This window comes from Trachypithecus francoisi, unplaced genomic scaffold (genome assembly GCF_009764315.1).
Source record: "Trachypithecus francoisi isolate TF-2019V2 unplaced genomic scaffold, Tfra_2.0 Lachesis_group3, whole genome shotgun sequence".
In the NCBI taxonomy this organism is placed as follows: Eukaryota; Metazoa; Chordata; class Mammalia; order Primates; family Cercopithecidae; genus Trachypithecus; species Trachypithecus francoisi.
In genome coordinates, this window is record NW_022681468.1 from 5,663,553 (window position 1) to 5,682,347 (window position 18,795).

The window sequence follows — 18,795 nt, forward strand, 5'->3', positions numbered from 1 at the left end:
ACGGCTGCCCCTCTTTTAGGCGACCGTGGGAGGCCGCTCTGTGCCGGGCACAGGCAGGGTAGGTGACAACCCCGCAGCAGTTCCAGGTTTTGGGGTTTTCTGGGGGAACCCATGACGTTACCCCTCCATGGAAGGCGTTGATCTGCACCCATTCTTTTCCCCAAGCCCAGGGAAGAGGCAGCCTTTTTTTTTTGAGACGGAGTCTGGCTGTGTTGCCCAGGCTGGAGTGCTGTGGCCTGATCTCGGCTCACTGCAAGCTCGAGGCAGCCTTAGTAAAGGCCGGGCTTGCTCCCTCACTGGTGCTGTCTATGCAGTCTGTCCACCCTTCTTCCTCTTGGACCCACCAGGAAAATGTCAGCACTGCGAAGGAAATGGCAAAGGGAAGATGACAACAGACAGGAGAGGAACAACAGCCCCACCTGACACAGCCAGGACCCTGCAGAGATGCGGCAGGAGCCCCACTTCCTGGGACTCAGGCCCTGACCCGGGGACTGCCAATGGCCCCTCTGAGGGCTCTGCTCACTCCTTCCTCCCTCATTAGGGAAGAGGCCAGTGCCCAGCAACCACGGCCCAAGCACAGGTGGTCTGTTCCGTGCACCCAGCATCCCCCCAGGGTCTAAACCAGGTATGGGGCTGAAGTGGGAGAGACAGAGAAGATTGACAGAGAGGCCTGGGGTGACGGGGGACCAGTGGGCTGCTGGACTCTGTTCTGGGCACGCTTTGGTGTCTCTCTTTCAAGAACCCAGGTCCTATTATGAAGACACAGAAGCCCAGAAGGTTCAAGTGATGGTCCCAAGGTCACAGGCATGGGCGAGCCGGGCCAGTGGCTCCCGTGTGTTGGAGCATGAGGTTCTGGCAGAGTTGATGCCACCTTTGCCCCCACCCCCATCCTCAGGGTTAGTGCCCAAGTTGGGGGTGAAACCCGCCCAGCTTCAATCCACTGACTTTTCGGCGTCCCTTCCTGAGGCTTGGAAACTTCTTCGTGTTTTGGAAGACAAACTCTTTCTGTGCAAGAAACTCCACTCAATTCTTGGGCAGTGTGACTCCTGCCTTTTTAGTCAGAAGTGTCACTTTCTCTGCTACCCACCAAAGCGGGGGTGTGGCCAGCCGAACATCCCCAGACCAGGGGTGGTACCCTCTGTGCCCCAAGAAGAAAAGGAGTGTGGCCAGGAGGGGATCTGGATGTGAGTGAGAAATCACCCGTCTGTGGGAAGAGAGGCCTCATCACTGGGGGAGAGGGTGGGGTCAGCTTCGGTAGTGACTGGGACAGAGACAGAGTCCTGAGGCTGTGTGACATCAGACAAAGTGACCCAGGGACAGCTGCACAGGTGTCAGTTGCTTTGGTCTTAGAAAGAACCAGAAGAAAGCTATGCTTCAAAGAGAACTGGGTCCACTCTGACTGCAAGCCTTTCTTCTAGCCCAGGTCCTGATACAGCACTCACCCACCACCAACGTTCAGGGCTCCTTGCCATCCCTACCAGCACATGCTTCTGCTGCCCAACTCCCTTGACTCCTTCCTACCCCATCCAGGGTCCCTGACCTTGGCTCAGGCTCACAGAATGCTCCTGTTCCTCAAATGCGTGTCAGTGTGTGTGCATGTGCACATGACGGGGCGCGTGTGGTCATTTAGAGGTGTGCACATTCCTTAACCCATCAAAAGTCATGGCATGGGTTGTGGACTCGCAGGAGAGCTGCGAATTGGTGGCAAAGGGGGAAATGGGGTGGAGCTACCAGGGTGAAAGTGGCATCGGGCCACAGAGCCTTTTGCTGGGATTTTCAGCTCAGACAAACTCAGGGAAGGCTGCTCTGTGAGGCCTGCCAATCCTGGGATCCCCCACTGTACCCCAAGCCAGCCTGGGTCACAGTACTGATGGTTGGCCAGTGTTCCTCTGTCCTGTGTATCCTGCCCTGTGACCCCGAGCTCATTTGCCTAAGATGCCTTGAGGATTACCAATCCCAGTGCCCTCCAATTCTCCCTCTCCGCTCCTCCCAGGCGCCTGGCTCTGTGCCGAGCTCAGGTCATGTTCCCAGCTTTGAACACAGTTCTGTGGCCCTGACTTGAATTTCTACCTCTGTACCCTCCCATCAAGTCTGTGGCCCACCCCTCTCCCTTGCAGCTCCCACAGCTCAGAAGTCAGTGGAGCAGAGTCCCCAGGAAACCAGGGTCAAGGATGGAGGCCGCTGAGGAGTGGGTCTGGCTGAGGACCAGCTCGTGACCCGTGGCTCTGGGGACTAGAGTGATTTTGGCATAGGATGCTGCTCTGAGCTTCCTAAGAGCAAAAACAGGCAGTTGCTGCTTGTGGTTCTTGCTCTGTTTGGGGAATGCCATCAGGTGCTGGGGCGTATCAGGAGGGCACAGCCCCAGAGCCAGCAGTGTGTGGGGGGCTAGACCATCAGGGCAGCCAGAGTGAGGTCTGGGCGGCAGGTGCACCTTAGGATTGGTGGGAGTCCTCCTCAGCCATGGATCATTGACGGGGAGCCCCAGTTTAATGGGAACCTAACAGGCATTTTACTCTCATCCTGTGTAGGAGTTGGAGGCCAGAGACCAGAAAGCCACAGCACCAGAAAATGACAAAGGCTGGATCTTAACCCAAGTCCTCCGACTCTGAAGACCATACCAAACAGGTCCCATTTTATTTGCTTTACTTTTTTTTTAATTGAAGAAAAAAGAAAACTAGCATTCCCCTACAGCGCCCCCCACCTGGTGGGGACATCTTGGGTTGGCAAGGCCACCGCTTTCAAGAGTAGAAGTGTTTTTCAGCAGGAGTTTGCTGCACCAAAGGAGCTCAGGAGAAGCTGGGGTCTCAGGTCCAGCAGGAATAGCCAGAGGTTTTGCGGCTCTGCCCAGCGGCTGGGCTCGCCCAAGGTCTCCCTGAGGGTTCCCAGCGTGAGCCGAAGCCACCCTCCCCTGTGGGATGTATGAGGCCAGGCATGCGGCCTCTTTAGCCCTCAGTTTCCTCCCTGTCATAAGCAACTGACAGTCCCTCTGGAGCGCCACTGGGGCTACAGAGGGAGGCCGGAAAGATGGTCTCCCTGCACCCCCGCCCCGCCCCGGCACACAGTCCTCAGCAGGGAGACATGGACCCCCCCACCCCGCCCCCACCCCAGCCCTTAGCAGGACGGTGGCTGCCGACTGCTTTTGCATTTGCAGCAGAGTGGGGGAGTGAGGCCAAGCTGGGTTCCCCCTCCCCCTGCCCAGCCAGCCCAGACACAGGCGATGGAGCTGGGAGGCTCTGGGGAAAAGCGTGAGTCACTGGCGGCCAGAGTGCGTCCTTCCCTGCTAGTGCACTACGCGGCAGGTTTCATAGGTAATGATGTCATTTATGAGGCTCCCGCTTGGGGCTGTGTCTGAGTCAGCCTGGCTGTGTCGTGACCAAGTGGAGGCTGGCAGCACCGAGGCGTGGGCATGGGCTCTGCCCCCGGGCTCTGGCCTCTGCCCCTTCATGGGGCCCAGGCTGCCAGCCCCAGGCCTAGAATGGGCAGGCAGTGGGGCTAGGGGAGCCGTTTGAGGCCTCGGATTGATGAAGAAGCATGTCTTTGTTGCCCTGGCTCCTGCCTTGGAACGGGGGGCTCACATGCAGTGGAGGCAGGCCCAGGAGTGAGCCCCGACTTCACGAGGTTGCTCCCTGCAAAGGCTTGTTGGGCGAAGGCCAGTGACATTCTGTGCGAATCCCTGCTGAAGGCAGATGGCCTCCGTTGTTAAACCTCCCGCTTAACAAACATCATCTCCGAACATACAGACACACAAACATATTTACATTTTTATAATGTGTATTTATTATTCAAATAGCTCGACAGCAAAGTGTTTGAAAACGAAGAGCAAAAACTCTGCGGTTCCTGCTCGGCCTCGCCGTCCAGCTGGGAGAAGAGCATGGTCATCTGCTCCTTCACTTAGTCCACGGCCACTGGGCGCTCGTCCCCAGCACAGCCCTCCCCATGCCACGGCAAAGACTGTTCCTGTCCTGCTGAGGGATGTGTCCCCAGGGACTCAATCAAGATTCTGTAAGATATGAGGGATGTGGGGGCTTCTCCACACCCCCAGGGCTCTCCTTCCCCAGCGAGGTGGGAGAAGCTGCAGATGGAGTCTGCTGAGGAGCGGGCCTACGTGAGGACCAGGTCGTGACCCGTGGCTCCGGGGACCAGAAGGTAAACAATTTTGGCACAGGATGCACCCACTAGGTCACAGGTGGATTCAGCCTTCTCTGAGAACCGGGAAGATTCTGGAGTCTTTTGAAGCAGGAAAGGAGATCGGAGGAGGAGTTGGTGGCAAAGCGGAGACTGAGACTCTGGAGATAGGGGAGATGGAGAGAGACCGTCAGAAGCAGCACTAGGTGTTTTCCTGGGGTCTTTCCACGGGGCCCCATCATTTCTGAATCACCAGGCAGGCTGGCAGATTTCATCCATTTCATTTCATTGGCTGGCCCCTCTCTGCAGGCAGGTATCACCCTGACAGCCCCTTCCCAGGACAGAAAACCTATAGATACCTGGCTGCTGGGTGACAGGCCACCCACCCCTTTCTCCTCCTTTCCTTCCAGCCTTTCCTCTCCAAACCAGCCCCCTCCCCACCCGGTCCCCCTTCTATTTTTCCTGGCTAAAACCAGCCACAGATACCACCACACCCGGAAAGAGATAAATAAATAAAAGAAAAACAACCTCAACTGTGAAAAGCAGTCCAAATCTGAATTTTTTCCGGCCTGAGTTAATTACACTTTAAATTGGCATGTTTACTGATCGGGGAATTTCAAGTTAACAGAGACAGCCCCCCCTCCCCAACTGTTTGCACAGTACAACTCAGCAGGCTGGCGGGCTCCCCCAGGCCTTGGCAGGCCCCGCCGCTCCCCTGCCAACGAGAGAGCATAACAGAAACATCTATTTTTGAGTGTTAGAGAAAACGAAGATCTCACAGATGGCGGGAAGCAGCATCCTGGATAGTTTCCTGCACCCAGGCTCTGTGCACCTTCTCAGCAGCCTCTGGCCCCAAGAAAGACTAGGCATTCGGCCTCTAGGACCCTGCAAGCTAGCTCCCTTGCACAGGGGCCTGTCTGCCTAATCTCATCGCCAAGGGCCAAGCCTGTTCAAGGCTCCCCACACTGTAGCACTGTTCAGTGGGCTTTGACCCCTTCTCCTTGGAGCAAGGCTGTGTGCGGTGTGGAGGGGACTCTGGGCAGGAATCAGGAGTCCTGATTCATTCATTCACTCAACGCACACCGATGGAGCCAGGAGCTACACCAAATAAAGTGGTGGTCTTATCTCTGCCTTCTCGAGACTGACCCTAATAGTGGGCCTGGGTCTCCCCTAGACCCCATGTACCTTGGAAAAATCCCATCCCTGCTCCAGACCCAAATAGAGGCAACCAGTGGACTTTCTGACGGATGCAAACCCAAGGAATGCCTCCGGGGGCAGGCCAGGCTCCCCAGCTCACAGCCACATCTCTCCTGGCAGAAGTGGCCTGATGTGGCCACCCCCGCCCCAGGCCTTAGTTCATGGTCTGGATCAACCACAGGCTCTGCCATGGGATGTCCACACCCTGAGGACCTGCCGGGTGCCCTCTCCAGTGCTGCCCACAAAGGGGAGACAAGGCCAACAAGCATCATAGAGCACTTTCTCTGGACTCAGTCCTGTGCTAGGTACACGGATGCCATTGTGCACAAGTCAGAAACAGCCCTGGCCCCAGCAGAGCCTGCAGTCTGGGTAGGGAGATACTTGCTAATCTAAGAATCAGAGCAATGGATATCTGACTGCAAATTGAGACTCTGTGCCTGTGAAGGATGAATCAGGGAAGGCTTCCTGGAGAAGGTGGCCTCCCAGAGCTCAGCTTATCCTTCCTTGGGGTCCTTTCCATTCCCAGTCCCCAGCCTGGCACTCACTCAGCCCAGGACCTAGGGCCTTGGGCAGGCAGCGCAGCTGCACAGACAGGTGCTGTACCTGCTCCCCTGCATGTCGCTGGGATAATGGGAAAATGATGAATGAGGCCCCATCACGCCCTGCTTCCCAGCCCTCGAGCCTGTTCCCGTCCATGACAAATGGTCCCTCTACCTCCACAGGGTCTTTTCAGGAGCCTCGCGTGGGAAGCCTTGGCAGCACTTGGTGGAGATTTATGCCCATCTTCCCCGGATTCTTCTTTGTTTTTCTTCTTCTTTATTCCCTCAAAGATACGTTTTTATTTATTCATTCCACAAACGTGCTCTGCGTGCTTCCTCCTGGTGATAGAGAGATCGGGTTCAGTACACCCTCCTGTGTTGAACACCTGCTTTGCACTGGTGTCTGTGGTCAGATTTCATCCAAGGAGACAGGCATGAACTAAGCACCTACTATGAGCCAGCAGTGCTGAGTCAAGGGCCCTGGCTTCTAAAAGCTCTGCCACAGGGTGGCTGAAACCCCAGCCCCTTGGGTATTGAGGTCCCAATTTGGTGATTTTGCAGCCCTTCTTGGTTTGGATCACCTCAATTTTTACAAAGAAGGAAGTTGCTTGTTCATCAGAAGTGGGTCTTGACCCCGGAGCCCCAACCCCAAAGTTGGGGAGAAAGTGTTCAGAACAAAAGCCAGAGCAGTGCACCATCCCTTCTGTGGACCTCGGTTTTCTTACCTGTCCAAGGGTGTGAGCAGAGAGGCAGAACAAGAAGGGAGCAGCCTTGACGTTTGGGGGTTCTCTGAATCCTTGAGGACCCCTGACAACCGTGAGCTAAGTGGGTCTCCAGGACTGCACCAGCCGCCATGTTTGTGCAGAGTAGTGGTACACAGACAAGGGTGGGGGCAGTGAGGGGAGCACCTGGTCCTGCCCAGGAGAGATCAACCAGATGGTCTCAGGGCACCAGTCACCTTCACTAGGTCTTGTTCACTCTATGCAACCGAAGCAGTGAACACAGCCCTCAACTACCATCAAGTAGGGTGAAAAACACAGGTCAACCAAGGTCGTTGGTTTTTCGATGCCCATCACGCTTTGAGTCTTCTGACAAAGCAAGCAGCCCTCTCCCCAGGCCAGACACGCACAAAAGCAACCCATTTCATGGGTGACGGCCCCATGTTGGAGAGACGAGGGGTGGGTACAGAGAAAAAAACCATGAACATTCTGGCAAGCTAAGTCTTGGGGAAAGTGAGCCTACTTCACCATATAATACCAAGAAAAGAGGCCCATTTGATGAGCCATCTGTCTTCCAGGACACAGGGCTATTCCTAAAGCCCTTGCAAGCAGGGCGAGTAAAAGCACACAGCCTGGAGCCAGATCCTGCCCCACCTCCAGCTGGGTGACCTGGGTTGAGTCACTCAACCTCTCTGTGCTCCATTTCCTCGACTGTGGAACAGAAACTGTCCGCTCACAGCAGCTGATGGGGCCCAGGACCAAGGCAAGCGCTCCCTTAGGACAGCTATTCCTTCTCCTCTTATCTCTGGCTGAAAACAACAAGGAAATGGGAACGGAGGTCCAGGTTGTTCAATTTCCTAACCACCTCCAGGAGACATAGCGGGGATAAACCGGGCCCTTGCGCTGGAGAAAGAAGCACACCTGGTGAACCTGGACCGGCGGCAGGGTTTCCACACCACCCTGGAGATGGGACAAGTCGCTGACCCTCTGGCTGAAGAGTCCGTGAACACTTTCATCCTGGCCACCTGGGGGGCACGTTCTCATTTGGCTTATCTGATGAGAAAGGCCCGTTGTTTATTCTTTCTTCTGCGCAAACAATAGATAAATCAATCATTTCTGCTTTTAATGAAATTCTGCCTCAAGTTTGGCACAGGGTCACTGTGTTTGGGTTAGAAATGGGCGGGGAACATGCACGCTGCCGAATGCCGGGCTGATGCCGGACTCACGTGTAATTCTCAAGTGGCAGGTGATGCACCCAGCACTCTTCCCGAGTGGTGGCCTGGGAGGCTCGGGGAGGGGGGCCCGTGTCTGTTAATGCCATGGTGTGTGGGGATGGTTACATTGAAGCTATTAAACAAGGCTAATGTCACTCTCCCCCTCACACGCACATTTAATATATTCCAAAGATGTGTAGATGCATTAACAGCAATTTTCATCTCCAAATGTTCCCATTTAGTCAGCCCCATGCATAAAATATGAGCCCCAACACCACGCTCCAGCCCGTTGCAGATGGAGTTCCCCAGAGCATCTGGCTCTCAGCGCTGGGGCGTTTGCTGGAGGGGCGGGGGCGCGCTCAGTCGGCATCTGCAGGGGAACACGGAGCTTGTCACTTCCTCTGGGGCTTTGGTGCCCCTCCCCTCTGGAAAGTGGAAGAGAGAACCCAGACCCAGGTGACTTGTGCCTCCTGCAACAAATCTCAGCCTCATCCTGGAAGGGCAGAAAAAGCTGGGAAACCAAACAGCTTTGAACAAATGGGAAGAATTTCTAAAACTCGATTAACATATTCATGTACTCCATCACCACATCTTATTGACTGCCTGCTTTGTGCCCTGCACCTGCCTGGGGATTCACCTGATCCAGTCCCTGTCTTCGGGGACTCCATTAGTCAGTCAACAAACACTCACTGTTCTGCTACCGTTTCAGTGCTGGGGACCCAGCAGAGGATAAGAGAGAGAGAGAAATTTCTGCCAATGAAAGATCTCACAGTCTAGGACACAGATAAAGTAGACATTAACATTAGGCAATTTCAGAGAGCTGTAAGCTAGGAAGAAAACAGTAACGGGGCAACTGTTAGAAAGTGATGGGGAAGAGGCAAGGGAAGAGCTGCTTTTACAGGGTTATCAGGGATGACCTTGCTGAACAAGAGACATTCCATCCCCTTGGGAACGGTGAACCCCTGGGAAAGGAAAATGCAGAGGATGTGGGCCTCTAAGGAAGGAAGGGCTGGAGCCTGGACAGGAGGTAGCCGAGGGCAGAGCAGGGCCGCCCAGGACTCAGCTCCGGAAGGAGGGGCGTGTGCAGGGCCAGAATGAAGGATGGAAACACATGGGGGATAGGCTGTGGCTCCAAAAGAAGAGGGGGGCTGCCACTCCGGGAGTCCGGGGAGTCCTCTGACCATCTTGGCACCAAGCCCAAGGGAAGGGGCCCGCAGAGGTGCTCTGGGCAGTGCAGTTAAACAGCTGGACTCTGCACTTGCAAATGCTCTCCCTGGCAGAGGGAGGGGGCACTGGAGGGAGACCCAAGTGGCCAGAGGGGCCTAGCTAGTGCGGCCGGCCTCTCTAGCAGGGTGTGGCCCAGGGGCTGGGGAAGAGGGGTGCCGAGGGAGAGTGGCAGCAGCAGCCCAGAGGGACGGTGCTGGGGATCCCCACTCCCATGCTGGGCACAGAGAGGAGCGGTGCTGAGGAGGAGCCCACAAGAGGGAAGGCAGGCACAGGACTGCGACTTCCAAGGCAGTGATGTCTCAATCGGGATGATGGCAGCCCAGCTCACGAAGACCTTCCGAGCCCAGGAGCTCACTGATCAACAACGAGCGGTAAAGGGCAGCCGTAGCTCATTCTTTGGGGTCACTCCTGAGGTGCTCCTTGCCTTCGGCCCTGGACCCTGGGCATGGGCAGCACATTCTGGAGTCACTAAGTCTCCAGGTCAGCTGCAAACAGGCCTCTGGTCATCTTCCTGTAGTCTGGGCAGGCCGGGGGTGCAAATATGACAGAAGCATCAGGTAGCTGAAGGCCAGCCCAGCCTGGGGGACGTGCCAACTGGAAGCAAGGGCGTGGCGGGTGCTGCCACTGACACTGGAATCGGGGATGCCATTCCGTCACACTTCCAAAGCCCTCCAGAACAGAGTGGAGCTGGAAAATTAGGTCCTACACAAAGTCCATGGGGTCAACCAGCGCAGAGACAGCTGCTGCCTGGAGTCGGCAGCGAAGAGGAAGGCATCCAAGGTGGGATTCGATATCGGAAAGAGGTTGACTGTATAATATTCATCATATAGAAAGTGAACACCTCACAGGCAACCTATTTCAGGTACCACTGAGCAGCGCTGACTCCAGGGAGGAGGCTTCTTCCTCAGTGATGGGCCCTGCCACCCGCCACCTGCCTCCAGGGCGGAGGCCAGCACAGGGCTGCAGGTGGAAGTCAAGCGCTTGCTCGGCCATCAGCCATGCCTCTGGGGGCCCCCAGGGTGCACATCTGGCCCTCCCCGACATCAGCAGGTGCAGGAATCATGCAGGCGGGATCTGATACTGAAAAGAGACTGATCGTGTCTTGTGTGTCATGATTTCTGTGAATGCAACACAGGCCACCTCTCCTCAGGCACTGTGGGGAGCAGCACACACACATGGCCACCCAAGGCACCAGCTCCCACCCAGAGTCTCACAGCACTGGACGAGCAGAAGGCAGCCCGGGTGCAGGCAATGCATGCAGCCGCCCCCAACACCCTAGCAAGGGGCGGGTGGCCTTCCAGCAGGATGCCTTCCAGCAGGACTAGCTCCCCCGAGTCCTCTGCCTTGATGGCACTGGCCATGAAAAACAGACTGAGCTCCATCACCCATTGCTCATCAGCTTCATGACCACTCCCCACCCCAGTGCACAACCCTAGCATCTTCCCCAAAGTCCACATGGCCCCCAGAAAGCTCTCCCAAAATGATTCGATGGCGGGGGTCAGTGGAAAGGATGACACATGTCACGCCAGCCCATGCATTCACATACCCTGAAAAGGCCCACCTCAGGCGTGGCGCCCGCACACCACTGGGCGGTAGCGGTACTGAAAACAGGCCATCTGTGTTATATTCGTCATTAATAAAAGCGAACTCATCACAGACAACCTCTCCTCAGGTACCCAGAGTGCCATCAGCTCAAGAACATGGCTGCTGCGTCCCGTGGTGCCAGCGTCGCCCCCGGGAAGCTGTCCTGAGGATGGATGGGACACCAAAGGTGAGAAGACACAGAGACAGGAAAGAGACCCCCGCCTGGCCCACCCTCAGTGACCAGGCCCCCACTGAGACAGTGACTCCAAAGCACCTGTCCCGCTCCCACCCTCCAAAGGGCTTCATCTCCAACGGGTCCTCCAAGGTGAGATTTGATACTGAGAAAAGATCAACCATGTATTATTCGAAGTCAATAAAGCGAATATAACACGGTCGATCTCCCTTCAAGTACCAGGAAAGGCGCTGAGCTGAAGCGCGATCGGCTCCCCGGCCCGCAGGCCCCACAGGCTGCAGCGGATACGGACGGCTAGTGGACCAGGTGAAGTACATTAGAAACAATTACTTTCCAACTGGTCGACCATCCATCCCCGTACCCCAGAATGGTGCTGATGCCGGCGTCCTTCCCCGAGGTGCCCCAGCCTCCAAGACGGCCTCTCTGGTGGAATTTGATACCGAAAAGGGGTTCACCGAGCAACATTCGTCGTCCAGATGCAAAGTTGCTCGGGTAACCTCTCCCCGAGTACCATGGAGAGGCTCAGATGCTCGAACTAAGGAGGATGCTTGCAGGCGGCCGTGACTGCGGAAGACCCTCCCTCAAGGGCAGCACAAGGTCTGGACATTCAGAGGCCAGAGTCTCACACTCTCCAAGGGCGTTCCCAATTGCCAAGTCCAACCATTCCAACCCCTTCCAGAATGACTCTGGAGACTCTTCCCAGAAGTTGAGTGCAAGACCCAGGTAGGATCTTATACTGAAAAGACGGCAACCTTCCTTGGGCACCTTGCTAAAGATGAAGATGAAACCCTGCTGCTCGCACCGGCTTTTCATTCCCAGACCCTGAGGGGGGTGACCCTATAGGGACCCCTGCACAAGCACAGAGCCTCCCTCCCAGCAGAGGATGCCTTTGGCAGGAGCTCAACAGGGCACAACGCTGACCCCAGACCCGCGGTCTCACCAGCACCATCTCCAGCCCACAGAGGCATCACCCCAGGATCCCTCAAAGGGTGACTTCACAGTTATCAACAGCTGGCTGACTATCTGATTAGCCTCACAAAGCAAGTGAGACATTAAAAATAAGGGACTGGGAGGATAAATGCAGCAGAAGAAAGCAGGAGAGTCACAGATGTCTTCTCTTTACAAGGGTCAGGGCAGCCCTGACCTCAGAACCCAACCTTCCCCAGACTCAGAGAACACCCAGAAGGTGCCTCCTGGAGCAGGCAGCCAGCAAGCATCGGGTCAGACGACAGATGCCACAAGCAGAGTCCGGATTCTGTGCCCACCACCCATTCTATGAACTTTGGAGTGGGACCGACAGCAGAATCCTTTCCCTGACGTTGGCATGAGCTCAGAGAGCCCTCTGCATCTTGCTACAAGTGGAGCAAGAGGCCTGCCATGCGGGGCCTGCTGTAAAGAAAGAAAAGATGTCACAGACGACTTCCCGTCAGGAGCCATGGGCACTGACCTGCAGCAGAACCTCCTTCCCAGGGCAGGTATCACCTCCCAAGGTGGTCCCAGAACGCACTGGAGTCAGCAGGAGGGGAGCAGATGACACACACCATGGGTACAATCGGGCCTGTCCCATGGGCGGCCCTCAGGCACCTACCCTGGAGAGGGCTCTGGCTGCAGGCTGCCTCTTGAGGGTGCTGTTGCTTCTGGAAATTCTCCAGGTAGGGCTCGATCTGAAAAGAAAGCCATGTGCAATGCTGGTCACAGACAAAGCATGCCAGCAAACGAGCTCTTTCCACAGCCCCGGCAAGGTTTCTGACTTTGGAAACATCAACTCCAGGATGACTTTCAGCCTCCATGACCAACTGACATTCAGCACCAACGAAGGGCATGTCCTTGGGACCAGCACGGAACCATGTAAGGTAGCAACAGCACGGTCTGAGGAAGGACTAAACCGCAGAATGTTCCTAGATTCCTGTGTGTTCAGCAACACCCTCGGAAGTGTGAAAGGAAAGTATCTCGGACCCCTAAAATCACGAAGGAAAAGTCAAGCTGGAAACTGCTCAGGATAAACCTGCCTCTCATTCCGTTCAAAGTCACCCCTCTGCTCACTGAGACAGATGCGTATCTGATTTGCCTCCTTTGGAAAGGCTCATCAGAAGTGCGTAAGAATATAATTGTTTGTGTATCACCCGTCTGTGACCTGGAAGCTCCCTCCTTCTTCCTGCCTTCGCTTCAAGTCGTCCCACCTTTGCAGGCCAAACCAATGTACTTCTTACATATACTGAATGATGTCTCATGTCTCCCTAAAATGTATAAAGCCGAGCTGTGCCTTGACCACAGGACGTCCTGAGGCTGTATTACAGGTGTATCCTCAACCTTGGCAAAATAAACTTTCTAAATTAACTGAGAGCTGTCTCAGATTTTCTGGGCTCACAGAAGCAACTGTCCTGAAAGACCAGACCCCACTGATGATAGAACTTCTGCTTCCCTCCAGTCAGCATCCCACCCAGAACCTTCCATGAGGATGGAGGAGACCAGGTGATGCCTGTCAGTTACATAGTGAATATTCTGGGGACAACATGCACCCAGATCCCCGGGAGGACGCCTTACCAGTGTGTCACACCTGAAGTCAGCACACCTTTCCAGGAAGCTCTCGGGAAGGTTTGGGGCAGAAAGGAAAGATCAACTGCATAAGGGAAGAGACTGTATCCCATTTTTTGACCCTACATTCCTACTGACCCCACCAACTCCACTGTAAATACACAAATGTAACCATCTTCACAACAATTGTACCAACATTGATTGTCATAGAAACGTGTTTTTCAGAGCGAATGCCATTACACTAATCCAATTCCCTGTTTAGCTTTCTTGACTGCGCTGTTGAGCTGTTTGCATTTCTTTTATTTCCCTTGTTATTTTCCCCAAATCATTTTCATTAGGATCAATTCTTTTCCATTTAAAAATCAGAATGAAGACTTGGTTCCTCAATGTGCTTTTGTCTACATCAAACATTACTGTTTATCGCCGCCACCACCGTGAACTTCCTTCTGCGGCTGCCACGTCGGCAGCTTTCTATTTCCCCAGGTCAAATGTCGCAGCCGAAATGTTGTCAAGAAAATTGGATTCTTCTGCCAATTTGTACTCAACTGAACACATTTAGTGCTGTGCCGTTTCAGCTGCTTTTAGTTTTATTTTGTGTTGATTATTTTTATCACTATTATTTAATACAAATGGGATGAGATACTGATAGCCTCTATTTGTTTCATAACCCAGGAGAAAATTGGGACCAATGTTTGGCTGGGGGATAGAAAGAGAAAAATAGAGACAAGGAAAGGCACAGAAAAAAAACACAGCATTTGTGAGCGAGACAGGGGTCTGGGGCTGCAGCCTCGTCACAGACACTGCCAAGTGTGAGCGCTTTGTTTATCCGCAAGGTCAAATATCTTCCAAAAAAAACTTGGTGCGGTCAAAACGTCTTCGGGATCAACACAGCCAAAACGGTGATGTGAAGAGAGAGGGTCCAGGGTAAGAGCTAAAGCCGACGTGACACCAACGCCATCCTCCCGGGCCGCAGGCCCCGCCCCCATCACGAATGAAGCTTGTGTTCTCTGATCGACATCTGTTCTCATCCACCGCAGAGGACTGCAGAGGGCAGACCACCCACGTCTACCCCGTCCATTCTTGCTCACAGGAGGGACGTAGATGCCCCTGAGCTTGCCACTGGGTCCCGGAAGCCATCCCAAGCAGGATTTGATACTCAAACAAAAGTTGCCTTTGTGTGATTCAACATAAATAAAGCGAATTCACCAAGGGCAACCTCTGCTCAAGGGTCAAACGTCAGCACAGGCAAGAATACACCGAGCTGCCTCTTCACCAAAGGTAGCATTGCCTCCGGGGCCTCCCTGCTGACTCCAGCTGCAGGCTTGCTGGCTCGCTCGCTCGCTCTCTCCCCTCTTGCTCTCTCTCTCTCTCTACCTCCGAGGACCCCCCCCAGGCAGTGGTCAGAACACGGTTGGTCATGGACCAGCTCCTGTAGCCGTGGAGCAGGCGGTGTGAGTGAGGCCATGTGCACACACAGCGTGGGTCAGCCCGAGCTTGAGTCAGTCCCCGGTCACCTACCCTAGGGGGGCTGGGACACCAAGGTCCCTCAACACAGGGGGTTGAGGGAGGACCTGACCTGAAGGCTGGTGACTCCTCTTCCAGTGCAGCATCCTCAGAGGGTGGGTGGGGCTGTGTCACAGGGACAGCACAGGTTCAGGTGACTGTCCTCCATGCACTCCATTCCAGGAAGCCTCAAAGAGAATTCAACCAAGAAAACAGGTCACGCCACCTGTTCATTCATTCAGCATCACACCTACTGTGCACACCTGGGGACACAGCGCCAGGCAAGACAAACAAGGACTCTGCCCTCAAGGAGCTTCCATTCTAGCAGCGAGAGGACAATGATTGCAGATGACATAACGTTCATATAAGGACCGCCCTCAGAAACAATGCTTATCCTGCAGCCACATGCCAGACGCTGTCTAGAGACTTCAGAAAGAGCACACGTCCACTCCCCTGTTAACCCTGCTTTACAGAGACAGAGATTGAGGCCCAGAGAGCTGACAGGTGAAGGAATTTTCCAAGGGCACACAGGTGGCGACCTAAGATAGTAATAAATGCTATTAATGATTCTCACCTTGCAGTAGGAATAACCGAGTCATGCCATGGAAACGCGTCTTTAAACAACATCCATTATCACTGCCGAGGAGACCCCTCCACCCCTTGCTTCCCAGGGGTCACCCCGAAGATAAGATATTTGAGGGAGTAATGTGAATGTCTTCCATTCAGCCAGGAGCTCCTTTCCCTAAAATGTGCCACACAGCCAAGATGATTTCACACCTAAAAAGGTTGACTAAATGTGGTTTATTCACTAATGAGTCTTCAAGGATGTGACTAGAAGACCACCATGTCAACTAAAACATCAGCATCATTTCGGTGAATTCCTCCTAATGATGGCCAGGACGTTGGGCCAAGTGATATAAGTCACACAGAGAGCGCCTGGCGTGCGGAGGTGATCCACTTCCTTACCCTGAGCAGGTGCCGGCTGGGCTTGCCCCTCGTGACGTTTCCCAAGAAGAATTGAGTACCGAAAGGAGATTGGCCATGTAATACTCATCATAAATAAAATGAACACACCATGGACAACCTCCATTCGAGTACCTGACTTGGGTGCTCACTTCCAGCGTGTCCCAGCAGCAGGCCTGAGGATGGACGGGATTCCGAGAGTCAGGAAGGTGGCAACACACCACCCACGAAACACATTCTGTGGTCTGGGCCGTACTCCATCCCTTACTTGCAGTTAGCACCTCTTGCAGGAAGCCATTCAGGGAGGGATGTGCCACAACAGAGAGGTCTGCAGAGCACCTTCTGTGATACGTGAAGAGAGGGCAGCAGGGAAGACAGCAAGATGGTGTCTTGTCAAACACAAAGTGAGCTGGCAAGGGAGCTGCTGCCTCTTTGGAGGAAGCCGCCGTGGTGAGCAAGCAGGACGCCTGCAGGTGCACGGTCCACCAAGAAGAGTGTGCACACGGTCAGCGTCGCCATCCGTCCAGGCATTCAGACACCAGTTCTAGTTCCTAAACTCGGCACACGGTCAGCGTCGCCATCTGTCCAGGCATTCAGACACCAGTTCTAGTTCCTAAACTCAGCACATGGTCAGCGTCGCCATCCGTTCAGGCATTCAGACACCAGTTCTAGTTCCTAAACTCGGCACCACCCGAGGGTGCTTTAAGGCTGGATTTAATGCTTTCAAAAGGGTCCACTATGTAGGATTGGTAAAAAAAAATAAATTGAAGGCATCATGGAAGAGCTCTCCACCAGTACCACAGAGTAGCTCTGATAGGAAAAGCCCCACTTCTTCCCCAAAGCTGGCACCATCTCTAGAAACCTCCCCAAGGATGGGGCACACACAGAGTTAGGGCCAGGGCACACGGCCTCAGGAAAGCACATTCTTTGCTGGGTCAGCTATGGTCAACGGTCCCTTTGCTTACCCTGGAGAGGAGCTGACACCAAGGTCCCGCCCTGAAGTGAGATTCCGCTCCAGGAAGCCCTCCAAGGCGGGATTTGGCACTGAAAAATAGGTCAACCGTGTATGATTCGTCACAAATAAAGCGAAGGCAACACGGATAACCTATCTTCAAGTACCTCACGCTAGCACAGACCCGGTGTCAGTGCCTCTTCTCCAAAGTTGGCCTCCTCCAGGAAGTCCCCCTAGGAGACAGTGAACATTGAGGGTTAGCAGACTGACTGCAAGAGGGCTGAAAAGAAAGCACACGCCCCATATTCAACCATCCCATCCTGGACCCTGCAGCCATCCAGACCTCAATGCCATAGCCAAAGTGGGTGCACGCCTGAGAAGCACTTCCAGGGAGCCTGATGGTGGAGACGCTCAGTGCACAGAAACTCGGCATTTGGATCAGAGCAGGATACATTCCCTCATCTCACATTAGCATCGAGGCTGACAGTAACAATCCTTTCCTTACACAGGCCTTGTGTCCAGGAAGTCCTCCAAAGCTGAGTCCATGACAAAGAGACTGACTTTACAATATTGATCATAAAGAAACAAAAAGCATTGAATGCAAACTTAATTAGACCATGGCACGGCACTGACCTCAGAACCATGGCCTCATCCCCAAAGGTGAGCATACTTTCCAGGAAGTCTTCCTAAGGATAGATTGTATGCTTGGGGTTAATGGTACAGCATATACAGGTTTTCCAAGTCGTCCATTGTTAACAGAAAGTTCACATACCTGGCCAGTGGTGCTGACTCCCACGACTGTCTCAGAAGTGGGCATTGCCATAAGGCATCCTGCCAGGGTGGAAGGTGACACTGAGGAGGGGCATCTGGGTAGGATTGTTTTAAATAGACAAATGCACAATGCAAATGACAACAGACTGATGTGCAGACAGAGATGGCAGCAAGGGGCCAGATGACAGACTTTCTTCTCCTCCAGTACGTAATGAAATGAACAAAACAGATTATTTCACCGAAGAAAAGACCAACTCCTGGAGTAGAAAAGTGCTCATAACATGAATAAATCCTTGAAACAAAGGAACGATTAAATCTACTCATCAAGAAGGCATACTATGATTCAGAAAAACTAATGAATAAAAATAGCGATTGAGTCATAACCCGGTCAAGTCACCAATATTCAAGACTAAAGAAAGAATCAGGAAATCTAAGCAGGAAAAAAAAAGTTCATCCATCCAAGGGGAAAGAAGCTGTCCCCAGGCTTGTCCACAGCAGTGGTTTAATACCAGAAAGCAATGGAGCAAAGTTTACAAAGTTCAGAGGGAAGAAACTGGGAGCCAAGAATGTCATGCCAAGTTCACCCATCATTCAGCTCAAAGGCTCCATCCCAGCAACAAGCGCTGGTAAGGAACCCTCTCTTCCACAAATGTTGAGAAGTGTTGGATAAACTGCAACCACAGCCAAAATCAATTCCCAAATAAACATACAACTGAAAGGCAAAACCCTCAGGTGTTAATGAAAAAAATTAGTTCAGAGCAACATGTTTGCAACCTGCTACTAAGAGACCTAAGGGATGCTGTGCTGGCTAGAGGCTCCAAGGGTCTATAGTCAAGTTCAAGTACAAGCAGAATGAAAAGCCATGACCGTGGGTCCAGGAGAAGTTGATCTAGGAATGGAAAGGGGAACCAGAAAATTTTATAATGGCCAGGGATGATAAGAGCATTTGTCATTTTTAGGGAGTGGATAGAAAGAGGTCTCCTGTGAGCTACCAAAGCTTCAGGACAAAGACATGGTGAGGACTTATGCCAACCATATGTCTGGGAATCCATAAGCCAACAAAATGAGTTAAAAAACTGGCACCAACTGGTAAATTCCTTGGGGTGCCAGGCAGAACCAAATGCAAACACATGTACATAGAGATTGAAACAAAACAGAAACACCTTAGTGCTCAATTGATGATAACTTCACAACACAAAGCTACAAAAACCACAAAGAAAAGCACCATCATGAGAGTCAATAGATTCAACAAAGAAAGGGGCTTGCATCCCTA

At 53.5% G+C, this 18,795-nt stretch overlaps 2 long non-coding RNA genes across 2 annotated transcripts; one reads left to right on the top strand and one right to left on the bottom strand.

Moving 5' to 3' along the window:
• The first annotated feature begins 2,300 nt into the window (after positions 1–2,300).
• Positions 2,301–3,861, top strand: LOC117071369. Its single transcript, XR_004432263.1, has 3 exons — positions 2,301–2,332; positions 2,529–2,625; positions 3,791–3,861. It is a non-coding gene; the product is annotated as an uncharacterized LOC117071369 (long non-coding RNA).
• On the bottom strand, positions 3,754–10,870 carry LOC117071370. The gene is made up of 2 exons (XR_004432264.1): positions 6,037–10,870; positions 3,754–4,286 (listed from the first exon to the last, which is right to left on the bottom strand). It is a non-coding gene; the product is annotated as an uncharacterized LOC117071370 (long non-coding RNA).
• Positions 10,871–18,795: the final 7,925 nt, after the last annotated feature.